The following is a 24,698-nucleotide window of genomic DNA, read 5'->3' on the forward strand; positions in this document are numbered from 1 at the left end:
TATGTGTGTGTGTGTGTGTGTGTGTGTGTGTGTGTGTGTGTGTTAAGAGGAATAAGAATAAAGGGGTGGTCAGTGGTGGATAGAATATGGGGCTTGAATAGTGGCAACTTGGGGTTCAGAATTACTGGGGTGAGGTGAATATAATGAGGTAGAAGTATGTTCATCATTGAGGAGTGAGTTCAGGTAGGTTATCACTGACCACAGGGGTGGACAATATCCACCCAGAACACCAGGCAGCTAGCTTTGTGTGTCTGGAAATTGAGAGAGGGGACTCAGGATGCTCAAGCAAGGGTAGGTCATCAGAGAAAGTGCCTGAGTAGCATCTATGAAAAAGGAGAATTCTCCTTTGCGATTGCCTCCCCCTAGTGCACATGTCTTCTACTGAATCTTGACATCAACCAGAAAATTCGGACTTAACAACTGGTGTGAAGAACATAGGCTTTGCTTGTTAACTAGATATAGAGTGTGGCCACCGGCCTTACATGCAGTCCACTGTAGAGATTGTTGTCATAGTTGTCAGTTTTTTTAAGTAATAACAACTGAAATTGATATAGACTATGAAGCACTTCATATACAATATCTCATTTGAGTCACATAACCATCATGGTGAGTAAAAATTTCTCAGACAGTTTCTGGGTAAATTATAATCAATTTCATCAACTACAGCTAGCAAGTAGTCAACAAAAGGGCTCATTTGTCCTCTTGATGATCAAAAAGGCCTAACCTGTGGAACCTTCAATACTTATAAAGGCTCTAGAAAAGGGGGTGCACTTGAGGGTGGAAATCAATTCTGAGTGGTTAACAAGTAATGAGAGAATGAACATTATAATGAGAGGCGGGCTTATTCTAATGAGGGGCTGGGGCACTTGACTCTAATCATTCAGTCTTGGTCAAAGAGACTTATCTGTACCCATATCACCCGGTCTAGACAAAAGGGGGAATACATTTTTATCCAGACCTGAGTAAAACACAATGGGCTGGAATCCATCAGTTCACCTAAATTAAAATTTCTTTACCTTGTGGACAGATCTGAGTTTTCCCTCTCATTATCACCTCTGCACTTCAAAGGCTTGCTTGAATAACCTACAGCAGCTGATTTTAGGATGAGGAAGTAGACAAGGGGAAAATCCTTGGTGCTAATTCAATAATTGGTTATTAATATGACAGAGGTAATCATTTCTCTCACCATGCAAGGTTGGTATTACCAACAGGATTTGAACCTTATGCTGACTGAGTTCAAGTCTATCACTCTACCACTATGGTGTGTTGTCTCTTTTTTAAAAAAAGTTTTTATTGATATTTTCTGTCTCTTACATGACCATAATATCCCATGTATCCCTTAACTTCCCTCTCCTTGAGAGACATCCCATATGACAAATAGCATTTTTTTAGAGAGGAAAAAAAAATCAGCAAACTGATACATTTGAAAAAATCAGAAACCATGTGTAATGTGTAACATGTGTGGTCCTCCCACCTCCACAAAGGGGTGGATTGGGACTGTCTTCTCCTATCTCTTCATTCAAATCCCACTTTATTTTTATAATTTTGTTACATTTACTTTTGATGTTCTGATGCATCACTGTTATTTCCATTTCCATATTGTTGTAGTTACTGTGTATATTGTTTTCTTGGTTCTGCTACTTCACTCTCCAGCAGTTCATGCAGATCTTTCCATGCTTCCCTGTACTTTTCATTTCTTACAGAGTAGTACTAGTCCAGTACATTCATGTATCACAGTTTGTTTAGCCATTCACCAACTGATGTGTATCTACTTTGTTTCCAATTCTCAGCTATAAAAAAAAAGCGCTGCTATAAATATTTTGTAGTGTATGGGGACTTTTTTCTTATCCATGAATTCCTTGGGGTATTAACCCAATAATAGAGTCTCTTGTTCGAAATGAATGGTTTAGTTACTTATTTCCATAAGTCCAAATTGTTTTGCCAAATGGTTGTACTACTTCTCAGATCTACTGACAATGTATTAGTGTGCCCATCTTTCCACGACTCCTCCAACACTGACTGTGGCCATTTTTTGTCATTTTTGACAATTTGCAGGAGGTGAGGTAAAACCTTAGAGTTGTTTTGATCCACATTTCTGTCATTATTAGTGATTTGGAGTATTTTTTGCTGTGGTTGTGAATACTTTGCAGTTCATTTGTGACCTCTTTGTTCATACATTTTGACCATTTATTGGGGAATGGCTATTAATCATGTATATATCCATATATATTTATATACACATATGCAATATGTATTTATTAATTATTTATGTATATTGGATACCAAAACCTCATTAGAAAAATTTATACAGATTTTCCCCCATTTGACCTCTTCCTTTCTTATCCTAGCAGCATTAATATTGCTGATGCAGAAACTTTTCAGTTTCAATTAATCAAAGTTATCTATAATTTTCATAATTGCTTCGATTACTTGTTTGATTAAGAGTACATTTCTTGAGAGAGCTTTTCTAAAAGGGCCTTGGGCGTAGAGCCAAGATGGTGGAATAAAAGCAGTGACTTGCTTGAGTTCTTCCCCAAACCTCTTCAAATATCTGTAAAAAATGGTTCTAAACAAATTCTAAAGCAGCAGAATCCACAAAAAGATGTAACGAAACAAATTTCCAGCCCAAGACAACCTGGATGTCTGATTGGAAAGATATATTACACTGGGTGGGAAGAGGAGCACAGTTCAGTGTGGGCACTCAGGCCACAGCTAACCTGGAGCAGGCCTCAGGAGACTGAATCACAGGCAGCTGTGGAGGATAACAGACTTCTCAACCCACAAATGCCAAAGATAACTTAGAAGGTCAGTAGGAAAAGTCTGTGACTGCGGTGAGAGAGAAGCTTGGTCCCAGCCCCAGTCTCTACGGCCCCAGGGCAGTGACTGCTTCTGAAGCTTCTGGCCCACAGACCGAGGGGAATCTGGTGGCTGATCAGAGGGGGATTGCAGGGATCTATTTGCTGGTGCAGGATTCTCTTGTTTTGGCTGTGCTTGGATCTGGGTCACAGTTCTGGATGGTGGTCCTGGGGTGAGGAGGAGTGCTGGTGTGGTAGAGCTTGTAGCAACAGTGTAGAGAGAATCCTCCTGACAGTTCTAAGGCAGAAAGGAGTGCCTGTGATCAGTCATAGACCAGAGTACAGGCCAAGAAAGGAGCAAACACCTCGCTCCTTATCACACCATCTTGGAAGAACTGAAAATTTACAGGTCCCTAGAAGTATCTCTGAAAACAGCTGCACAAAACCCCTGAAGCTTGGGATAGTATATTCTCCACACTGGAAATAGACCCCTACCTTAACAAAGAGTTTATAACTCAAGTAATTGGCTGGGATCATGAGCAAACCTCACAAAAAAGTCAGATCATAGAATCTTTCTTTGGTGACAAAGAAGATCAAAGCATACAACCAGAAGAAGAAGACAACAAGTCAAAGCTCCTACATCCAAAGCCTCCAAGAAAAATATGAATTGGTCCCAGGCCATGGAAAAGCTGAAAAAGGATTTTGAGAAGCAAGTAAGAGAAGTAGAGGAAAAACTGGGAAGAGAAATGAGAGTGATGCAAGAAAATTATGAAAAAAAGCCACAGCTTGCTAAAGGAGACCCAAAAAAATACTGAAGAAAATAATACCTTAAAAAATAGCATAACCCAAATGGCAAAAGAGATCCAAAAATCCAATGAGGAGAAGAATGCCTTAAAAAGCAAAATTTGCCAAATGGAAAAGGAGGTCCAAAAGCCTACTGAAGAAAATACTTCCTTAAAAATGAGAATGGAGCAATTGGAAGCTAGTGAATTTATGGGAAATCAAGACACTGTAAAACAAATCCAAAATAATGAAAAAATTGAAAACAACGTTAAATATCTTATTGGAAAAACAACTGACCTGGAAAATAGATCCAGGAGAGATAATTTAAGAATTATTGGACTATCTGAAAGCCATGATCAAAAAAAGAGCCTAGACATCATCTTCCAAGAAATTATCAAGGAAAGCTGCCCTGATATTTTAGAACCAGAGGGCAAAATAGAAATGGAAAGAATCCACCTATCTCCTCCTGAAAGAGATCCCCAAAGGAAAACCGCTAGGAATATTGTAGCCAAATTCCAGAGTTCCCAGGTCAAGGAGAAAATATTGCAAGTAGCCAGAAAGAAACAATTCAAGTATAGTGGAAACACAATTAGGATAACACAAGATTTAGCAGCTTCTACATTAAGGGACCAGAGGGCTTGGAATATGATATTCTGGAGGGCAAAGGAGATAGGATTACAACCAAGAATCACCTACCCAGCAAAACTGAGTATAATCATTCGGGGAAAAAATGGAAATTCAGTGAAATAGAGGACTTTCAAGTATTCTTGATGAAAAGACCAGAGCTGAACAGAAAATTTGACTTTCAAATATATGACTCAAGAGAAACATGAAGAGGTAAACAGGAAAGAGAAATCATAAGGGGCTTATTAATATTGAACTGTTTATATTCCTGCATGGAAAGATGATATTTGTAACTCATGAGACCTTTGTCAGTATTAGGGTAGTTGGATGGAAAAAATTATATGTATGTATATATAGATAAATAGATCAATAGAAGGCACAGGGTGAGTTGAAGATGAAGGGGTGATATCTGGGAGAATATAATTAAGGAGTGAGAGAGGATTATACTGGGAGAAGGAGAAAAAATGAAGTAGAATGGAGTAAATTATCTCACAAAAAACAGACAAGAAAAGGCTTTTACAGTGGAGGGGAAATGGGGGAAGGTGAGAGGGAATGAGTGAATCTTATTCTCATCATATTTGGCTTAAGAAGGGAATAACATACACACTCAATTGGGTATAGAAATCTATCTTACCCTTCAGGAAAATAGGGGGGGAAGGGGACAAGAGAGCAGGGAGATGATAGAGGGGAGGGCAGGTTGGAGGAGGTGGTAATCAGAAGCAAACACTTCTAAAGAGGGACAGGGTCAAAAGAGAGAATGGAATAAATGGAGGGCATGATAGGATTAAGGGAAATATACTTAGTTTTTCACAACATGATTACTATGGAAGTGTTTTACATGACTACATATGTATAACCTGTATTGAGCTGCTTGCTTTCTCAATGAGGGTGGGTGGGGAGGGAGGAATGGAGAAAATTTGGAACCCAAAGTTTTAAAAACAAATGTTAAAAAAAGTTTTCATATGCAACTGGGAAATAAGATATACAGGAAATGGGGTATAGAAATCTATTCTGCCCTACAGGAAAATTGAAGCTGAAGGGGATAAAAGAAGGAGGGGAGAGATAGAAGGGAGGGCAGATTAGGGGAAGGGGTATTCAGAATGCATGTTATCTTGGGGTGGGGGGAGGGATGAGATAGGGAGAAAATTTGGAGCTCGAAATCTTGTGGAAACGAATGTTGAAAACTAAAAATAAATGAATGAATTAAAAAAAAATTAAAAAAAATAAAAGGGCCTCAAGGTTTCCGTGGAAGGCCAGATCCTCAGATGAGAAAGTTGAGGAAGAGGATCCAGTGAAGAAGGCTTTAAGAGAGAGAAGAGATTTGGATCAACTAGGGTGGAGCATGGGCTAGAGAATCAATTGAGAAAAATTGTCTTGCAGTTGTGAAACCCAGCTGAGATTAGATAACATACATATGTATTGGACTCTACCTGGCAAAACATTTTGGAGACTTCTACCAGTTCTATTTAGCAGCATGACACTGAGCACAAAGGATTTACACGGCAGAGGAGTAATCCAGGGTTGGGTGCTGGAGAGGTTTGGAGAAGACCAGGGAACAAGGGATTTGAGAGTAGAAGATAATGCAGAGTGAAAAGAATCACCAAAGAGGTGATATTGGAAAGAGTGACAGCTAGGTGGTACATTGGATAAGAGCTCTCAATTAAGTGTCAGGAAGATCTTAGCTGAATTCCTGCCTTAAACACTTAGTAGCATTGTAACCACGGATCAAAGAAATTGTTCATTCTCAAAAAAAAAAGTACATTTCTTACCTATAGCCATGCGAGAGGTATATTATCTGTTTCTCTTCTTATTTTTTAACAGTTTATCTTTAATATTAAGGTCATATATCCATTTAGAATGTATTGTATCGGGTGGTATAAGATGTGGGTCTAAGTCTAATTTTTTCCAGACTGCTTTCCAGTTTTCTTAATAGTTCTTTTTAATCAAATAGGGAATTTTCCCTTAGGTAACCTGTCGTCCATTTTATCAAACATTGAATTACTGAGTTCTATTTTTTCTAGGTGTGTTCCATTGATCTATCTCTCTATACTTTAACTAATGTTAGATGGCTTTGACGACTGATGGTTTATAATATAGCTTGAGGCAGGAAGTGCTATTTTCCCTTTGTCCTTACTTAGTTTCATCATTTCCCTTGATATTCTAAATCTTTTGTTTTTCCAAATCAGTTTTGTTATTATTTCATCAAGCTCTGTAAAGTATGCCCTTGGTAATTTGATTGGTATAGCTTTAAAAGGATAAATTAATTTTGTTGATATTATTATTTTTGTTATATTGGCATGGCCTAGACATGAGCACCAAATATTCCTTTAGCTATTTAGATTTTCTTCATTTTTTTAAGGAATGCTTTGTAATTGAATCTATGTAAGTCTTTTGTGTACTTTGGGAGGTTGATCCCTAGATAATTTATACATTTTATAGTTGTATAACCATAACTATAGTTATATATAGTAAGTATAGAGTTTTATACATTTCTAGTTATTTATAATTATAGTTATAGTTTATTATTTATAGTTATATCATTACAGTTATATAATGGGATTTCCCTTTCCATTGTTGCTTCTTGTGTTTTGTTATTATTGTATGGAAATGCCTCAAGTGGATGCTGTGCTCTTTCCTCTGGACTTGGTGGAATATTGCACAGCTCCACACATGGACAGTGTCCTGTCCTGATGACTGTTTCACTCTACCTGTTCCTTAGTTCTTTGGCCTAGCACTGGTGGTTCTGAACCCGATTTCCCTGTTCAGAACTGTACAGCACTGTGGTGGGTTGCAGTTCTCAGCAGGCTTTTGATCCTAAAGGGCTGTTGAGGCACAAGCAAACTTCTGCAACCTTGAGCCAGGGTCTCTATGGCTCTAGAAAGATGGAGGGGGTAACGAGTTACAGGGATGGATTTGATGTATTGTGTCCTTGGGTCTGTGAGTGTGGCCTTGCCGCTGGCAAGCTGGGAGATTGGGGTGGGATGCTGAGTGAACTTAGGATCAGGGACAGTCAGTTCTGTTTTTCTTTTTTAAACTTTCATTTGGATTCAGGGTGTCTTAGACCATGGAAACAGCTGAAGGTGCTTTATCTTTGGTGCATAAATTTCTGTTTTGGAGAGGTTAGAGGTCATGGTGATCTGAGAAAATGTCTAGTCTGCCATCTTGTTGCTCACATGACCTGAAAGTCTGACATGTTGTCTCTTTAAATATTATCCAACAGAGTTTCTCTAGGGAGTGTCCGAGGGGTGTGGTGTATTGGGTAAAGAATTGTTCCACATTTCAAGAAGACTGGTGTTCAGGTCCACCCTCAAATATTCACTAATTATATGAGCCTGGAAAAGCCACTTCACTTTTCAGTTTCCTCACTTGCTAAACAAGGATAATAATAACATTTTCCTATAATGTATGTTAAGTGCTTTGCAAACCTTCAAGGACCATGTAAATGTGAGTTGTGGCTAATGTTAGTGTTAGCTAGAGTTTGGACCTGACAGCCACAAATTGAGCACTTGTATTTGAGTGTGTACAAGTGCACACACACACACACACACACACACACACACACACACACACCACACACACACGCTCGAGGTCACTCCCAGAGCTTGCCTTTCTCTATAACAAAGGTTTCCAGGTCAGTAGCACCAGTTGTGGGTTAGCAAGAATTGACTTAGTTAGGGGTGTGTGTGTGTGTGTGTGTGTGTGTGTGTAATGGTTAGTGATGGGGGGGTGGGCTTAATCTTTCCTTTGTCCTGCTTTGGGAAGATGAGGGCATATTTATAATGCATGGCCTTCTCATGCTGCAGCAGAAAGCAGAGACAGCAGTATGAGTCAGAAACTGAAGCACAATTATTAGCTTGCCTTCCTTGGCTGTGATGAATTTGAGAATATGTAATATCACCCCCATGTCCCAGTACTGTGATGGGAACTCAGGATAGGGCATTGTGAGTGTGCATGAAAACAAACACATAGATTAGCATTCCAAGAATCCTACTGATGACTAATTAAGTGATAGACTTTACATTAAGGCAAATGGCTGAATATTCTATAAAATCGCTAATAAAATGGAAGCAAAGTGCCCAATTTACAAAGTGTGAATCTATAAAAGTATCTTCCCCAGAAGAGGTTGGAAAAAGAGGATTAAATAGTCAAGCAAGGAGTGGATAGGAAACTTTATTACTCACCTTATAATGCAATAATTGAGTCATTAAGATGAAATACCTTTTCAGCACATTTGAATTAAAGCTGAATTGATTTTGTGGTGAAATTTTCCTATTTTCCTTTTGGGGAGTTTATTTAGTGCTTTTATTAAGCTATTGCTGTTGTAATACTGCTTTGATAATGATAGAGATTCTATAAGACTATCATCTCTTTTTGGGACAATTATCATTACTTCACATTTAATAGCTCCTGTGCTGTAATGAGTGAGGGGTGGCTGATGCTGCTTTCCTACCAGGTAGTGTGTGATGCTCTCCAGACAAGCACTGAGAACTTTTGGAAGGTCCTAGGAGTTGGAGTTTACTCTGCCATTTTACAGGTGAGGAAGCTGAAACCCAGACAAGTCAGGAGATCACGGATCCAGAGCTAGAAGGAAACTCAGAGGTCATCGAGGGCAGCCCCTTCATTTTACATGTGAGGAAACCGAGGTCCGGGGAGGATAAATAAGATCACACTGGTAATAAGCATCAGAGGTGGGATTTGAACTCACATACTCTGACTCTAGAGCTAGTGATCTTTAGACTCAGGTCTTATGATCTGCACCATGCTGACTCCCCAACTAAAGAAGCCTGGCGTCCTTTTACTAAACTCAAGAGCCACCTTCTACATGAGGACTTTTTCTGCCTTTCTTCCTTCCTTCCCTTTCTTTATTTTTCTTTCACTGTCTTTTCTCTCTCCCTTCCTCTTCCTCCTTTCCTTCTTTTCTTCCATCCCTCCTTCCTTCCTTTTTTCTCTCTTCTTTCTTTCTTTCTTTCTTTCTTTCTTTCTTTCTTTCTTTCTTTCTTTCTTTCTTTCTTTCTTTCTTTCTTTCTTTCTTTCTTTCACTTTCTTTCCTCTCTCCCTCCCTTCCCTCCTCCCTCCCTTCCCTCCTTCCTTCCTTCCTTCCTTCCTTCCTTCCTTCCTTCCTTCCTTCCTTCCTTCCTTCCTTCCTTCCTTCCTTCCTTCCTTCCTTCCTTCCTTCCTTCCTTCCTTCCTTCCTTTCTTCCTCCTTTCCTTCCCACACTGTCTCTATCTTTGTTTCTCTATCTCTGTCTTTCACTTTCTCTGTGTCTCTATCTGTCTGTGTCTGCCTGTCTATCTCTGTTTCTTTTTCCACCCTCCCAGTTGCTGGTGTTTTCCCTCATAGGCATTTTGCATATAACTATAAGCATACATGTTGTCTTTCCAGATTAGAACATAAGCTCCCCGAGGGCAGGGCTCTTTTCACCTTCAAATGTTTGTTGATCAATCATTTGATTGGGAGGTGGGAAGGGGAGAGGTGGGGGAAGATGAAAGGTTAGGGGACTAATAGTTTATTTCCCCTGCTTGGGGACCACTCAGGGACTACATAGATTTGACTCACACCAAGTTCTATTATCTATGCTCACTGTTAAGGGGCAGCCAGTAACCAGGTATACAAAATCAGAGTCCTGAACCTAATTTTCTACATCCACAAGAAGTGATTTTCCAGTCCTGAGCAGGGGTTGAGGGTTAAGAGTTCTTAACCTTTATTATGTTATGATTTATCTAGAAGTCTGATGATGGTCACTTACTAGACCACTTCTTAGAACAATGTTTTAAAATAAAATTGAAGGAAATTTAAATTTTAGTTGAAATTAGTGAAAATAAAGACGTTATTTTTTTCACATATAAGTTTTTTCCCCTGTAGGTCCCCCTGAAATTCATCCACAAATTATGGACCCCAGGTGAAGAACCCTCAGTGTAGCAGAGCAGGAATGACTGAATCTCATCATCCAATAATCACAGGGAAGGAAATGACCTAGGGGACCATCTAGGTCAACCCCCTCATTTTAACAGCTCAGAGAGAAGGGACTTCCTCAAGGTGGCACAGTTCGACCACAAGAAATGCTCCTAGCGACCATCTAGTCCTATTGAAGAGGTCTAGGGTTTTGGGGTGCTGGGACCCCAAGATCGTGGTACTGGGCCCTGCTGAATTCAACTCAAATCTTCTTCAGCCAGAGGAAAAGTTTTTTAGTGATAAATCACATTGACCAGGTGACGCCTGTAAAGACAAGCGGGGATGAGAGGTTGAGAGGTTCTCAGCCTTTTGAGCGTGAGATTCTCAGCATCTGAATGAGGGCCCAGGTGGATCTTAAATACTAAAGTAACTTTGTGTGGCCAGAGAAGGGGGTTGGGAAAAGGGTCTAGGTAAGAATTCTAATTGGGGAGGTCAGAGAGATTGAATAGACAATGGGAATAGATAATGGAGGGAACAGGAAGGCAGAAATTTGAAAGGCATCTGCACAAAATCAAGGTGGGGCTAGGACTTTCAAAAGGAGATAAAGGAAGGCCTTTCTGGGGCCTATAGACAAGAGGGAGCCTAAGGCTTTCAAAGGGAGATGAGGGGAGTCGATTAGGAAATTTGAAGGTTTAAGGGTTTTTCTGGGTCCTGTAGACAAACAGGAGCCAGATTCTATTCAGGGCAAGGGTTGAAGGTGCATCTGAATAAGATCTAAAGGTAAGCTAGGGCTTTCAAGGGAGATGAGGGTCTGGGGCCTGTGAGTCAGATTCCCTTTGGGGCAAAGGGCAAAGATCTTGGCTTGGGCCCCGCCCCTATCACTATTCTCCCATTTTTCATATAATGATGAAAAAGACCCCCCAGCCCCATCTCCTACCCCCAGTGTAGAAGGGACTTGTTCAAGATCATTTATCTCATGAATAGCAGAACCAGGACTTGAACCTTGATCTTTTGAAAGTGAATCTAGAACTCTTTCCTTGGAACTACTCTCTAGCTCTTAGAATTCCCAGCTTTCTTCCTTCTTTAGACCCCAAGTCTCTGAAGATTAGCTTTATCTGAGCATCTAAAGAAGACTTGGACGGCAGTTTTAGCAAGAGATGTGTACCCTCCATGGGGCCTCCTAAGTATGCATATTTATCTTCTCTGTGATATATTTAGAATGTATCTGAGTGGATATCTACAATTTTTTGAGAGTGAATTATAGTCTGAGGCCTGAGGCTGAGGGATGGCTCAGTTTATTAGCCCCCATATCAAAGGATAATGCATTTTAATCTCAGCAGTGCTGGGTGGTAGAGGAGGGGAAAGGGGGAAAGGCGGGGAGTCAGTGGATTTAAAAGCCAGTTTGATGAATTTCTCTGATCCTATCTCGGGAAATGATCATTTTACTCCTTGGGAGAGTGAGTGATTGCTGCAGGGGAGTCAGGCTCCAGAGCTTGCCAAGCCTGGCATTCAGTTTTGTCAAGCTGCGGACCCCTTTTGCCTGGGCTACTCCCAGCTGCTGATGTTTGACCCAAGTAGGAAGGAATTTAGGGGCCACATGGCTGGGCACAAATGAAAGTTCTGGGGCTAGAGGTGGAAAGGTAGGGGGTGAACCAAAGAGGTGATAAGAATAGCTTTCATGAAGAAGGTGTTTTTCTCACAACAGCCTTATCATAGATAAGGTAGATATTACTCTCATTTTACAGATGAAGCAGCTCTAGAAAGTTTTCAGTGACTTACCTGTAGTCTTTTTTTTAATTTAAATTAATTTATCTTATCTGTACTCTTTAGTGTCAGAGCTAGGACCCAGATCTTCTGACTAGCCACTAGAGCAGCCTTCTGAGAAGGAAGAATAGAATCCACATTTGCACAGTGCTTTAAGACCTAAGGAAGGAGGGGGGGGTGATGTGTGCTGCAGAGGGGGAGAGGGAAGGAGGGAGGGAGAATAGATTCTCTGATAATAATGAAAGAAGAGAAGACAATGGGAACACATTTGAGAGTATTATAAGATTTTTTTTTAATTGGAAGAGCCCTTAGAAACCCCCTCCTGAAACTCAGATACAAAGTGATAGCAGAGCTGGGAGTCGAACCTAGGTGTCTTTTCCATTATGCCTCCTATCTTCACTCTCTTTTTTCCCTCAAGAGGAAACATTTTCTTCTGCATTAGTTTTTTTTTTTAAAGCAGGTTTTTTTTTGAGGCAATCGAGCTTAAGTGACTTGCCCAGCGTCACACAGCTAGTAAGTGCCTGAATCCAGATTTGAACTCAAGTCCTCCTCACTCTAGGGCTGGTGCTCTATCCACTGTGCCACCTACCTGCCACTGTATCAGTTTTTACTTTCAGAATATGTCCTTAAAAGTCCAGAAGCTTCCCCTCCCTCTCTTCCATTCATAAATTCAAGCTTTTATAACCAAAGGCCCTCACATTTACATTAGGCATGGGTTTACAAATATGAGTGTTTGGAATAAGGTAGACTGAGGAAGAGATGATGGGGTGGGGTGTTTGTTGTTGAAATGAATGTCCCACAACCAAAGCTTTGGGTTTGAGCTTAAAGGCTTTTATGTTCCCAACTTGGAGTTTCTCCTGTATAATCAAAATTTGATCCATGTTTAGGTCTCTACAGAAAAAGTAAAGAGCTTTAACTCCCATGTAAATACTCAGTGTATCAATGTAGTGACTATGGGACAGGCTAGATTTTACCAGACAGACAGCAGAGTATAAAAGACTCACCCATAACAAAGATAATAATATCTCTAATTTCTATAGGGTTATGAAGTTTACAAAGTGCTTTCGTTACCCTAAACCTGTGAGGTAACTAATATGAGTATTCTTGTCTCTATTTTACAGGTGAGGAAACTGAGACTCAGAAAGATGATGTAACTTCCCTAGGCTTGCATAGATAATAAATGCTGGAGTCTGGATTTGAATACATGTTTTCAGACTCTAAGTGCAGGCTCTTTTTACTACCCCCTATTGGTTTTCTTCTGCTCTCAGCCTTCAAGACCTAGTCTATCAGTCTCTCCTGAATGTCTTCCCTGATATGATTCTTTTTCTGAAAGTGGGAGAGTGCAGTAGGATGTGTGTGTGTTTGCGTGTGTGTGCATGTGTGTGTGTGTGTGTTGTGTGTGTGTGTGTGTGTGTGTGTGTGAGAGAGAGAGAGAGAGAGAGAGAGAGACAGAGAGACAGAAAGAAAGAGACAAAGACAGAGAAGAGAAGAGAAGAGAAGAGAAGAGAAGAGAAGAGAAGAGAAGAGAAGAGAAGAGAAGAGAAGAGAAGAGAAGAAGGCCTTTTTGGATGTCCTAGTCAATTCCTAAGAATTTGCTGAGCACCTACCATGTATTTAGTTCAGAAAACATATACAACATGGTGCCTGGCTTGTGGGAACTTTTAGTTTCCTTGATGAAAAATTTCTAAAATATAAAAATGATCAAACATTTTGATGTTAAATCTTTTCTTCCCCCTCCCTTCTTTCTTTTCTGTTTTACCCTGTCCTTTCTCTTTCCCTCTTTATCTTCTTGTCCCAGTTTCTGCCTCTCTTAATATCTCTGTCTCTTTTGCTTAATCTACATTTACTAAGTATTTACATGTCAGGCATGATGCTAATTGCTGGAGAAACAAAAAAAAAGCAGTCCTTGTCTTTGAGTAGCTTATATTCCATTAGGGAAAATAGCACGAACGTATATACATATAGACAAAATATATACAAAGAAAATATATGGTAGTTTTGGGCTGGGTAACTGAGGGATCAGGAAATGCTTATATTTCTGTTTCTGTCTCTTTGTCTCTCTGTCTGTCTCTGTCTCTCTCTGTATGTTTCTCTCTCTCTCTCTCCCCCTCTCCTTTCTCTTTCCCTCTCCTCTCTCTCTCCCACTCCTCTCTCTCTCCCTCACCTCTCTCTCTGTCTCTGTCTCTGTCTCTGTCTCTGTCTCTGTCTCTCTCTGTCTCTCTGTCTCTCTGTCTCTCTCTCTCTCTCTCTCTCTCTCTGTCTCTGTCTCTCTCTGTCTCTCTCTGTCTCTCTCTGTCTCTCTCTCTCTCTCTCTCACACACACACACACACACACAAACATACACACAACGTGGAGAATAGTACTCAAGACTCTATAAATGAACCCACGTCTCCTAGGATCCTGCAACAGTGGATGTTATTAAGCTAAAACGTCTTCACAGTTGGATAATTAAAGCATAGACATTTCCCCTGAAAACTGTAAGAATGAAAACAAGCCCCTTCCTTCCAGCCTGCACATATGTGTTGCCTCAAAATAGCTTCACTCTGGAATATAATTAACTTAATTCAATTACAGTTTGGTGAGGACCAGAAATCTTATCTGAGAAATATTGCAGTTGTGTAATAATCATATCCCTTTTTCTAATTCATTCTCTACCTCTCTTCCCTGCTTAAGCACTGCTGGGCCCAACACTTACAGGGTGACCCTCCCCCTCTCTCTCTGGGGCTCTACTTCTGTCTTCAGAGACTTAGCATAGGCCAGTGGAAAGAATGTTCACATTCAAAGTGCTGGGTTCAGCTCCTGGCTCTTCTACTTACTACCATACATACTCTTAGGTGATACTTAACAGAGGTGAAGTGTCTCCAGGATTCTGTTTCCACATCTGTAAAATGGACTGGATCACCCCTAAGGTTCCTTCTAGCATTAAGTTTATGATCCAAAGGGTACTTTGTCTTTCCCCAGGACTGACTAGATGGTGAAATTAGTGCCTGGAGGGCTTTGAGCTCTTTAACTTGGAGCTAAGGTCAGGAAAAATCACCTGAGGAAACTGAAGTTAAATAAATCAACATAAGTATCTGAAACTGTGACCACAGAGACAATCCTTCTCTCTAGGCTATAGTTTTCCCACTTATAAGAGGAGGGAACTGGGCTAGCTGGTCTGTAAGCTGGGAGGGAGCATATGTTTAATACATAGTTTATCACTGATCAAGTTCTACATTCTGTGATGTATAATGTCCCCTCTGTTTCCTTTCACCAAGTTCTACCCTGATGCCTCATTGTGGCATGGAGGTGAGCAGTTTCTGTAAAGCTATGACAGCAGATACAAGATCTGGCAAGTTTGATCATGTTGGAAAGGCTGTGAGTATGGTCCTAGCAACAAATTAAGCCTGTGTAATGAAGACAAGACAAGCTAAATTAAAAGAGACTCATCACCAGTAGGCTGGAAGGCTAGTGATGAATCCATGGGCCATGGCGATCCATGAAACACAGATTGGGCCTCAGTTCTATGCGGCTCCCTTCTGCTTCTGTAATGAGTTGTGGAATTATGGCAAAGGAGACAAAAGGTACAAAGTCATATCATTTTTAGTCTATTAATAAACTAGCTTGGCCAATGATATTTCAAATGAGAAATACTTGTCTAATGATCTGCAATTGGGTAAATCACTGGAGGAACTGGATCATATCAATCTTGACAAAATCCTTGTAAAGCTCATCTACTTATATATCCTGTGTGAGCCAGCACTGACAGAAAGATGACCATCTTCATGTTTCCTGTAATGTCTCCATCTCCCCCAATACAAGCTCTGATGTGTTGGGACCAATTGTAAGATACTTGTTCCATTCACTCATTTGCTCTACCCATATTGATTGAACACTGATATATTCAAGGCCCTGTGCTAAGAGATGGGGTGGTGGGGGTACAGAGATGAATAAAACAGTATGTCCCTTCATTGAGCTTACAATCTGATAGGAGCCTTCCCTTCCTGTTCTTTCCATCTCTCCAAGTGAAAATGATCGATCTTGCTGCAAATTTATCATTGCACTTTGCCTGACTCCCTTCTTTGCCCTTCTGTCACGTTGATGGTATCATAGTTATTTGTGTAAATGTCATTACTTCCTGCTCCCCCAGTATCTTTGGGGCCCATTATATCATTTCCCAGAAGAAAGCTGAAGACCTTATATGCTGTTGGTACATGATAAATTTTTGTTAAATTGAAATGAGCCAAGGAAATTAGATATGATTCTACAATACAGTCAGTGTGATTAGGACTATAAGAGATGTATATGGAGCTGTGGAAGTACTGGAGGAGGAAAAAACATTTCTCAATGGGGACTACATTCATTTGAACTTTGGAAGGCTGCCTATGATTGCAACTGTTAGAATTGGGGAATAGGATGGCATTTACAAGAAGAGAGAATAATGTGACCAAAGACAACGTATTTCCAAAGGCTAGAAGACTTGAGACAGGTTTAGGACACAGAGCTCCAGTTCTAATTTTCCTGGAGAATAGGGCTTGTGAAGGGAGCTATGAAAGATAAGAGGAGAAAGGCAGGCTGAGATCAAATTGCAGGGTCTTGAATTCCACCCCAAAGAGGCTGGACCTTATCTTTTATGAAATACAGAGTAGCAGGATCCTTTGTGTCTTCGAAATTGAAAAATTTTGAGGGAAGGAGGGGATATGATTGGAGGTGGATTTTAGGACATCTATGTGACAGTGTCTGGGATGGGTTGGAGGAGGTTTCTTTCATACTGGCCCTCTATGTTGTAAAAGGTTTGGAGCTAAGGAAGGACCTTGGAGATCACTGGGCCCAACCCTCTCAGTATACTAATGATGGAAAGTGACGTACAGATACATAAAGTGAGTTGCTAAAGTAATATAGATATAAGTAGCAATGTGAAGATTTGTATTTGGGGCTCCTGACCCCTAACTAATCTAGTGCTGTCTCCACTTTCCAAGTCTCTGCTAGCCTACTTCCCAGCTGGAAAATGAGGAGAACGGAGCAATTGGGGAGATGGGTCTGGCTGTTCTTATTCATAGGAGCCTTTGTCATGGTTAATAATCATGAAGACAGAGGGAATTGTGAGGAATGCAGCCAACAGGCAGGTAGAAAACACGAAGCAGGAGGGGGGTTAGCATAGCCTAGTAAATCAGAACCACACGGGTGCCCAGAGCCCAGCGCCAGAGTTATTGGCTCATCTGTCTTCCCCATATTAAGCAGGTCACATTCATCAAGGTTATACCAGAGAAATAGAGGGGGACTCTGCAGGGGGGAAGGGAAAGCTCGGGTTAGCATCAGGAGGTCTCAGCTGCTGCACAGTAAGTTGTACCATGAAGCCCTGAGCTCTCAGGAAGAGCTGAGAGCAAGGATACTTTAGCTATTGTAATTTCTGTCAGTGGGCATGGTGAGGATGGGGGTGGCAGAGATATAAAACTCGCCCGAACTGGCTTTGGAAGCAGAGCATGCTACTAGGTCCTGGTCCTGGCTCCTTCTGGACCCATCCTGTGTCTTCAGCTTGACTTAGCTTACTCCTCCACACATCCTCCCATCTAGTCAAAGTGGCTTTCTTGGTGTTCCTCACATTTAACATTCAATCTCCTGCCTCCTGGCTCTTGTACCGGCTATCTTTTGTGTCTGCAATGCATTCCTCCCTCACCTTAGCCTCTTGGAGTCCCTAATTTCTTTGGAGAAGGTTCCACCTCAGGTACCAGCCTCTCCACTGGGCCTTTCCTCATCCTCCAGCAGCTATTGCCTCCCTCTCCCCTACTCCAGGTACTGTGCATACTTCCCATGCTTCCTGTATACCTATATATGTGCATGTTGTCTCCCCAGAATGTAAGCTGTGTGAAGGTGGAGACTTTGTATTTCACTTTTGTCATTGTATCCCTAGTGCTTAGAACCTGATACACAGACAACACTTAATAAATGCCTTGATTGATTGATTGAACTGACCCAATCCTATTGTATCCTATTGACATAATCTTACAATCATAGCATCTCAGATCTAGGAGTTACATGAGAGGATGCCTCATCAAAGTTGTATCCAGATAAGATTTCTTCTACAATATCCCTGAGAAAAGCTCATATAGACTATGATTGTAGACCTCTAAAGACAGAGAGGTCATTTCTTCCTGAAGCAGCTATAGCATAGTCTTACTGTTGGGTCAGGTTGCCATGGCTTGGCTGCATTTCCCCTCAGAGTGCTGCTAAAAGTACCTTGAGGGCTTATAGTGTTTTTCCTCTATTGCTATCACTCTTGAGTTCCAATCAGTATATTCCCCCAATATGTCATCTAAGCAGCGATCAGAGCATCAATATCAGTTCACCCACTGATATATCTTTAAAATCGTTGATAACCAGTTAATATCAATTAGCTTTTATAAAGGGATATTTACTGAGAAAATACAGCAAGAGCCTCACTACAAAAATGTATCCCTCAAAATGAAGCATATTCTCCCCTCTACACTTCAGTCCCTGGGGAGAGTAGGATCAAACTTGAAATGGCAGCCCTCAGGAAACCATCCCATCAAGTTCATTTCTGAGTGCAGCATAACTGATAAATGGGTTGATCCCTCGCTTTCACGTTGTCTGGTGCTTCCATTGCTGAGCTATGTCAAGCCAGTTATTCCTTACTTGGCTCAGCTTCTGGGGCTATAAGCAAACTCTACTATGGATTCCTATCACTGCATCTCTGGTGATTCTCTTGACCTTGCAAAGCTCAGAAGGTTGTAGCAAAATTCTTTGTGTCTTCAATACTATTTCACCTAAGATCAAAAAAATGACACAGAGATAAAATGTCAGTATCATGCATCTGTGGCCACAAGGCAGCAACATCTGCTCTCTCCTCACCTGGAAGCTTATAACATTTCTTCCTTGCTCACCAGCAGGGAAGAGAGGACAAGTCGAGTTTTTCATTGGAACCTTTTGTATACACATACCATTCTGGCTCAGCAGGCAATTATACTTTTCATCATCACACAGCAAGCTGAGAGGAAAGTATCATAGAATATTTGCGCATGTGCCAAAGTAGAGGGCAGAGACCTCTTGTAGGTGTGCTTGGAAGCATCTCACCAATACCCCACGTGGGTTGGCAGCAGGTAGAACACACTGTGCATGCTTAAAATACTAGAACCCTATTGGCCACTCTCTTGTTACATAGCCCTTTGTACTCTTGGACAACTTTAAATGCTAGGATGTTTTTCCTTTTGTCCAACTGAAATTTGCCTCTCTGCAACCTTCATCACTCCCAACCCAGTCTCTAACCCTTCATTCTTTCTAGTTCTGTCCTCTGAAGCTGAACAGAATTATTCTAATCCCTTTTCCACATGACATACCTGAACTATTTATGTGGTGTGCAAATTAAATGGGACAAAGTAAAATAATCACATAGATCGTTAGAACTGGAAAAGACTTTAAAGATAATTTATTCCAAACTCTCCATTGCATAATGAGGAAATGTAGGCTTAGAGAGATGAGGAAGGGGAGAAGTGACTTGCTTAAGGTCACAAGTAAGAGTGGCAGAGTCTAGATTAGAGCCAGTCTCTCACACACTTACGTGGGCCTTGTTTGTAATGAGCGTGTATCATTCTTTTGTTTAAGAAAAAAACAAAACATCTTCAGCCCCTCTCTATTTCTTGTAAGTCACAGTCCAAACTAATATACTAAGGTTCCTTCCTGAAAGGTGGTACCCAGAACCCCAAGTCATAATAGTGACTTAGTTATAACAATCCCAAGAGTTCTCTGACTGGTGGGAATATTTATCCTGAGCTGAGTGTTCAAAGTTAGGGCGTGTCTTAGTTTCTGTGGCCACTGGGGGCCCTTCACCTCTCCAGAATCCAACAGGTCCCTTCCAGAACTGGGTTCTCTGTGTAGCCATTTTCAGTTCCTGCCCTTTAGCATAAGGATGGATGACTCTCATCCATCTTCCCCAGATGTTCTCTGTCTAATAATCAGTTAGTGGAACAGAGCAGGGCCTGAGCTCAGGGAGGAGGAGGAAGAAGAAGAGGATGATAAACGGCCTTTAGATAATGCAATGCGAGCCAGAGCAAAAGTCAGACAGAGCTATTGTCGGGATCCTGGTGACACATCATCTTTGATATAGCCTCTGCCTTTATGCTGGATTTGTTGGGGCTCCAGTCGAGAGTCCCAGGCCTGCTCATAACAGGACCTAGTGCATCACTTCAGGTTCTCCCTTGGGGACCTGTACACAACCCCATTTATACCACATCATTATGAATTAAAAGGAGGAATAATTCACCGTTTCCATGGCGCCTTAAGGTTTATAAAATGCTTTTCTTCAACAACCTATTGACAACTGTTACAAATACTTAGATCCTATTCAATACACCTTGAACACAGGGATTTATTGTTTTGCCTCCCCAGGGCCTAGGACATGGTATAGACACTTCATAAATCCTTGTTGATTGTTTACTTATCTCCATTTCACAGATGAGGAAACTGACCCTCAGAGGGGTCACATGACTTGTCTTTATAAGTCAGAATGTTGTGGAAGGAAGGTACTTGGTAAACATTGCAGTGGTATATAAATGTGAATTATTATGATTATAATCACCATCATGATCACCATGATATTATTTTATACTGTAAATATTTCAAGGATTTATGATTTCTTTGGGTTAGGTCCTACATTCACTAAAGTACATATCTATTCTTCCATGTCCTGATAGTTAAAATTTGTTCTTTTTTTTTTCTTTTTTGGGTGAGGCAATTGGGATTAAGTGACTGCCAGGGTCACACAGCTAGTAAGTGTCATGTGTCTGAGACTGGATTTGAACTCACGTCCTCCTGACTTCAAGGCCAGAGCTCTGTCCACTGCACCACCTAGCTGCCCCTAAAATTTTGTTCTTTTTTTAAAACAAATTTTGTTTTAACAACAAATGGGGCTATAACTAGGGTGGAGAAAACAGAACTTTATCCCAGGGAGACAAAATTAAAAGGTATCACATTTAGATGATGCTGACTACACTTTCAATCAAATGACATGATATTTGTAAAGCACTTTATAAACTTTAAAGCATTATGCTATTATTTTCATCATTAGTACTTCAGTAAGGTAAAACAAGAATTTAGCACTTGGTTAGCAAACAATTAATTTATAGGAAGCTTCACTATGAATTGAGTGAATTCTTCCTTTGGCGGTCAGCTTTTCTCTTATCTTTGGTCAGTCAAGCTGGGCTGTAAAGTCGGGGTAGGTGTGTATGGGATGAGGTGCTGCATCTCTCTCCCTTAGGGCATCTGGTGCAAAGGAAAAGAAATATTCCATCTTCACTAAAATACTTATAGTAGCACCTTTTTTGTGGTTGTAAAACTCTGGGAAGACAATACCAATTGATTAGGAATTATTACTCATGATACATGCATGTTGCAGATGAATGGCCAATTCGGATTGGTAAAAGAAGTTTCTACAATGGGAATTTCCATTACATGACGTGGAAGAGCTTGTAGCAGCAGTCAAGAGAGAGTCCTCTTCACAGTTCTAAGGCAGAAAAGAGTGCTTGTGGTCACTCATGGACCAGAGCACAGGCCAGGAAAGGAGTAAAACACCTCATCTTTGATCATAACACCTTGGAAGAACTGAAAATTTACAGGTCCCTAGAAGTATCTCTGAAAATAGCTGCACAAAATCTGCAAAGTTTGGGACAGTACACCCTCCATCCTAGAAGCAGACCCCTTATCTTAACAAAGAATTCGAAAGTTAAGTAATTGGCTGGGAACATGAGCAAACAACACAAAAAAACCTCAGACCATAGGATCTTACTTTGGTGACAAAGAAGATCAAAACATACAACCAGAAGAAGAAAACAAAGTCAAAGCTCCTACATCCAAAGCCTCCAAGAAAAATATGAATTGGCCTTAGGCCATGGAAGAGCTCAAAAAGGATTTTGAGAAGCAAATAAGAGAAGTAGAGGAAACATTGGGAAGAGAAATGAGAGTGATACAGTAAAACCATGAAAAAGAAGTCAACAACTTGCTAAAGGAGACCCCCAAAATACTGAAGAAAATAACACCTTAAAAATAAACTAACCCAAATGGCAAGAGAGGTCCAAAAAACCAATGAGGAGAAGAATGCCTTAAAAAGCAGAATTGGCCAAATGGAAAAGGAGGTCCAAAAACTCACTGAAGAAAATAATTTCTTAAAAATTAGAATGGAGCAAATGGAAGCTAATGACTCTATGACAAATCGACAATAAAACAAAACCAAAAGAATGAAAAAAATAGAAGACAATGTGAAATATCTCATTGGAAAAACAACTGACCAGTAAATAGATCCAGGAGAGATAATTGAAAAATTATTGGACTACCTGAAAATCATGATCAAAAAGAGAGCTTAGACATCATCTTTCAGGAAATTATCAAGGAAAACTGCCCAGATATTCTAGAACCAGTGGGTAAAATAGAAATGGAAAGAACCCACCGACCACCTCCTGAAAGAGATCCCAAGAGGAAAACTTTTAGGAACATCATAGCCAATTCCAGAGTTCCAAGGTCAAGGAGAAAATATTGCAAGCAGCCATAAAGAAACAATTCAACTATTATGGAAACACAATCAGGATAAAACAAGATTAAAGGATCAGAGGGCTTGGAATATAATATTCTGGAGGTCAAAGAAGCTAGGATTAAAACCAAGAATCACCTATGCAGCAAAACTGAGTATAACCTTTCAGGGGGGAAATGGAAATTTAATGAAATAGAGGACTTTCAAGTATTCTTGATGAAAAGACCAGAGCTGAATAGAAAATTTGACTTTCCAATACAAGACTCAAGAGAAGCATGAAAAGGTAAACAGGAAAGAGAAATCATAAGGGACTTATTAAAGTTGAACTGTTTGCATTCCTACATGGAAAGATGATATTTGTAACTCATGAGACCTTTCTCAATATTAGGGTAGTTGGAGGGAATATATATACACAGAGAGCCCAGGGTGAGTTGAATATAGAGGGATGATATCTAAAAATTGAAATTGAGGGGTGAGAGAGGAATGTATTAGGAGAAGAAGAAAGGGAGAACTAGAATGGGGGTAAATTATCTTGCATAAAAGAGGCTAGAAAAAGCTTTGACAGGGGAGGTGAGAGAGAATAAGTGAATCTTACACTCATCAGATTTGGCTTAAGGAGGGAATAACATACACACTCAATTGGGTATGGAAATCTATCTTACCCTACAGGAAAATACCTGTAGTCTTGCAGCCAAGGTAGAACTGCTGGGGAAAGTAGAAGAGATTGGGACTGAACTGTTTAAACCATTGAAGTCATTTCAGAATCCAGACATTCCCAAGTCTGATCACATAGTTGCAAGTAAGATCTTTGGTCTGCCATAGGAACAAGTTCTAGGCAATTTTCACTTTCCCTTTTTGCCAGTGTTGGCCATTTGCCATGTTGGGCTTTGAAAATGAAGTTATTTCCACATGAAGACAGGGAAGCAAGTTGCTTAGAAAGGGAAAGTTATGAGCCTGATGGGGAGTCAGTTGCTAGGGAAGCTTTGCTCCTACAATGCAGGGGGGAGCAAATTGTTCAAGTATGTTCAATAAGTCCTGTGGCTCAGGGAATGATTGACAGCTCAGCCTGCCTAGTTCCCCAGCAATATCTGTTGCCTACAGAGGTATTTGAGCAAAGGAGAACTGTAATCAAAATGCATCAGGAAGGAGGAATATGGTAGAGGAAAAAATGGAGGGATTAGAAGATGGATAACCCCCTTTGTATCCCTGGGCCTGCAGTTTCTTGCAAAACAAGGAGGTTAGTCTAGGTGACCCATAAATTCCCTTCCAACTTTGAATCTATGACCCTGTGAACAATAAACTGCTTAGAACTGTGAGCTTCATTTTTTTTCTCTGTAAAATGGGGATAATAATTTAGAATAGTGGAGTGAGAAAAGACCAGCAGATTTGGACAGAAACTTTGCTGGGGTACTTACTACTTGTGTGATTTTGGGGGAAATTACATTACTAGTTTACCTACTAAATGAGGAGTTTATATGGATGATCTTTGAGTTCTAAATCCTAGCCCTTTATAAATCTCTGCCCTTCTTCCCTTATGAAGCTATTGCAAAGATTAAATGTGATGATGGATGGGAGAGTGTTGTGTCAACTGCGAAAGGCTGTACAAACATAAGCTATTATAATGACAAATTATACATAATTATTAATTAATGTAATTATTCACATTACTATTAAATGCTATTATGATATACTCTACCAACTAGTCACTTCCTCACCTCAAACTATCTTTGAGACAGTAGAATTGAGTATTTCCAAGGTTCTCTCCCTCTTTTTAGCAGAAGTTAGCTCCAATTGTACCCTAGAAGAGGGATTTTAATAGTAGCAGAGCTGCTGAGGCCAGTAGATAATCTGGGCCTTGGTTCAAAAGCAAGAAGGTAGGGTTGTTATTATGAAGGATTTCCTAGGCCTAGAGAAATCAGATATAAAAATGCAAATTCACAGAAAGGTCTGGAAGGCACTATAGGCAGCCTGCAGAAACTTGGCTGGGGCATTAACACTGTTGTCTGGTCCTTTTGTGGCACACGCTTCATGGGGGAGCATTCTCTAGCTTGGTTTACTGAGAGACAGCATGGGAAATTTCGTGACTTCATACTGTGGAACTTGCATTTCCCCATTTGGATCAGTCATATTGTCCTCAGAACCTGAGCTGTGGCCTAGCCTTAGACTGGAGGAAGGCAGTAGAGGGACTGAAGTATAGAATCTTAGTGACTCAGAATAGGAAGGGCCCTCAAAAGGCATTTATTTAGTCCCACCCATATGTGAGCAGGAATCCCTTCTTCAATATCCCTTATAAGTGACCATCAAGTCTCTTTTTTGAAGATG

The 24,698-nt window shown here is 40.5% G+C and overlaps 1 long non-coding RNA gene across 4 annotated transcripts in view; it reads left to right on the forward strand.

Annotated features, from left to right (window-relative positions):
- LOC110203055 (uncharacterized) overlaps positions 1-24,698 on the forward strand; it is a 213,270-nt gene that overhangs the window by 9,514 nt on the left and 179,058 nt on the right. For 3 of the 4 annotated variants that reach the window (XR_002322855.2, XR_002322854.2, XR_002322853.2), the window contains 2 exons: positions 8,737-8,874; positions 12,981-13,552. The exons of the other annotated variant lie outside the window; for it this stretch is intronic. This is a non-coding gene — a long non-coding RNA (uncharacterized LOC110203055). Of the gene's footprint in view, positions 1-8,736; positions 8,875-12,980; positions 13,553-24,698 lie in introns of those variants that run through there. 4 annotated transcript variants of the gene reach the window in all.

This window comes from Phascolarctos cinereus, unplaced genomic scaffold (genome assembly GCF_003287225.1).
Source record: "Phascolarctos cinereus isolate Bilbo 61053 unplaced genomic scaffold, phaCin_HiC Scaffold_2;HRSCAF=192, whole genome shotgun sequence".
Lineage (NCBI taxonomy): Eukaryota > Metazoa > Chordata > Mammalia > Diprotodontia > Phascolarctidae > Phascolarctos > Phascolarctos cinereus.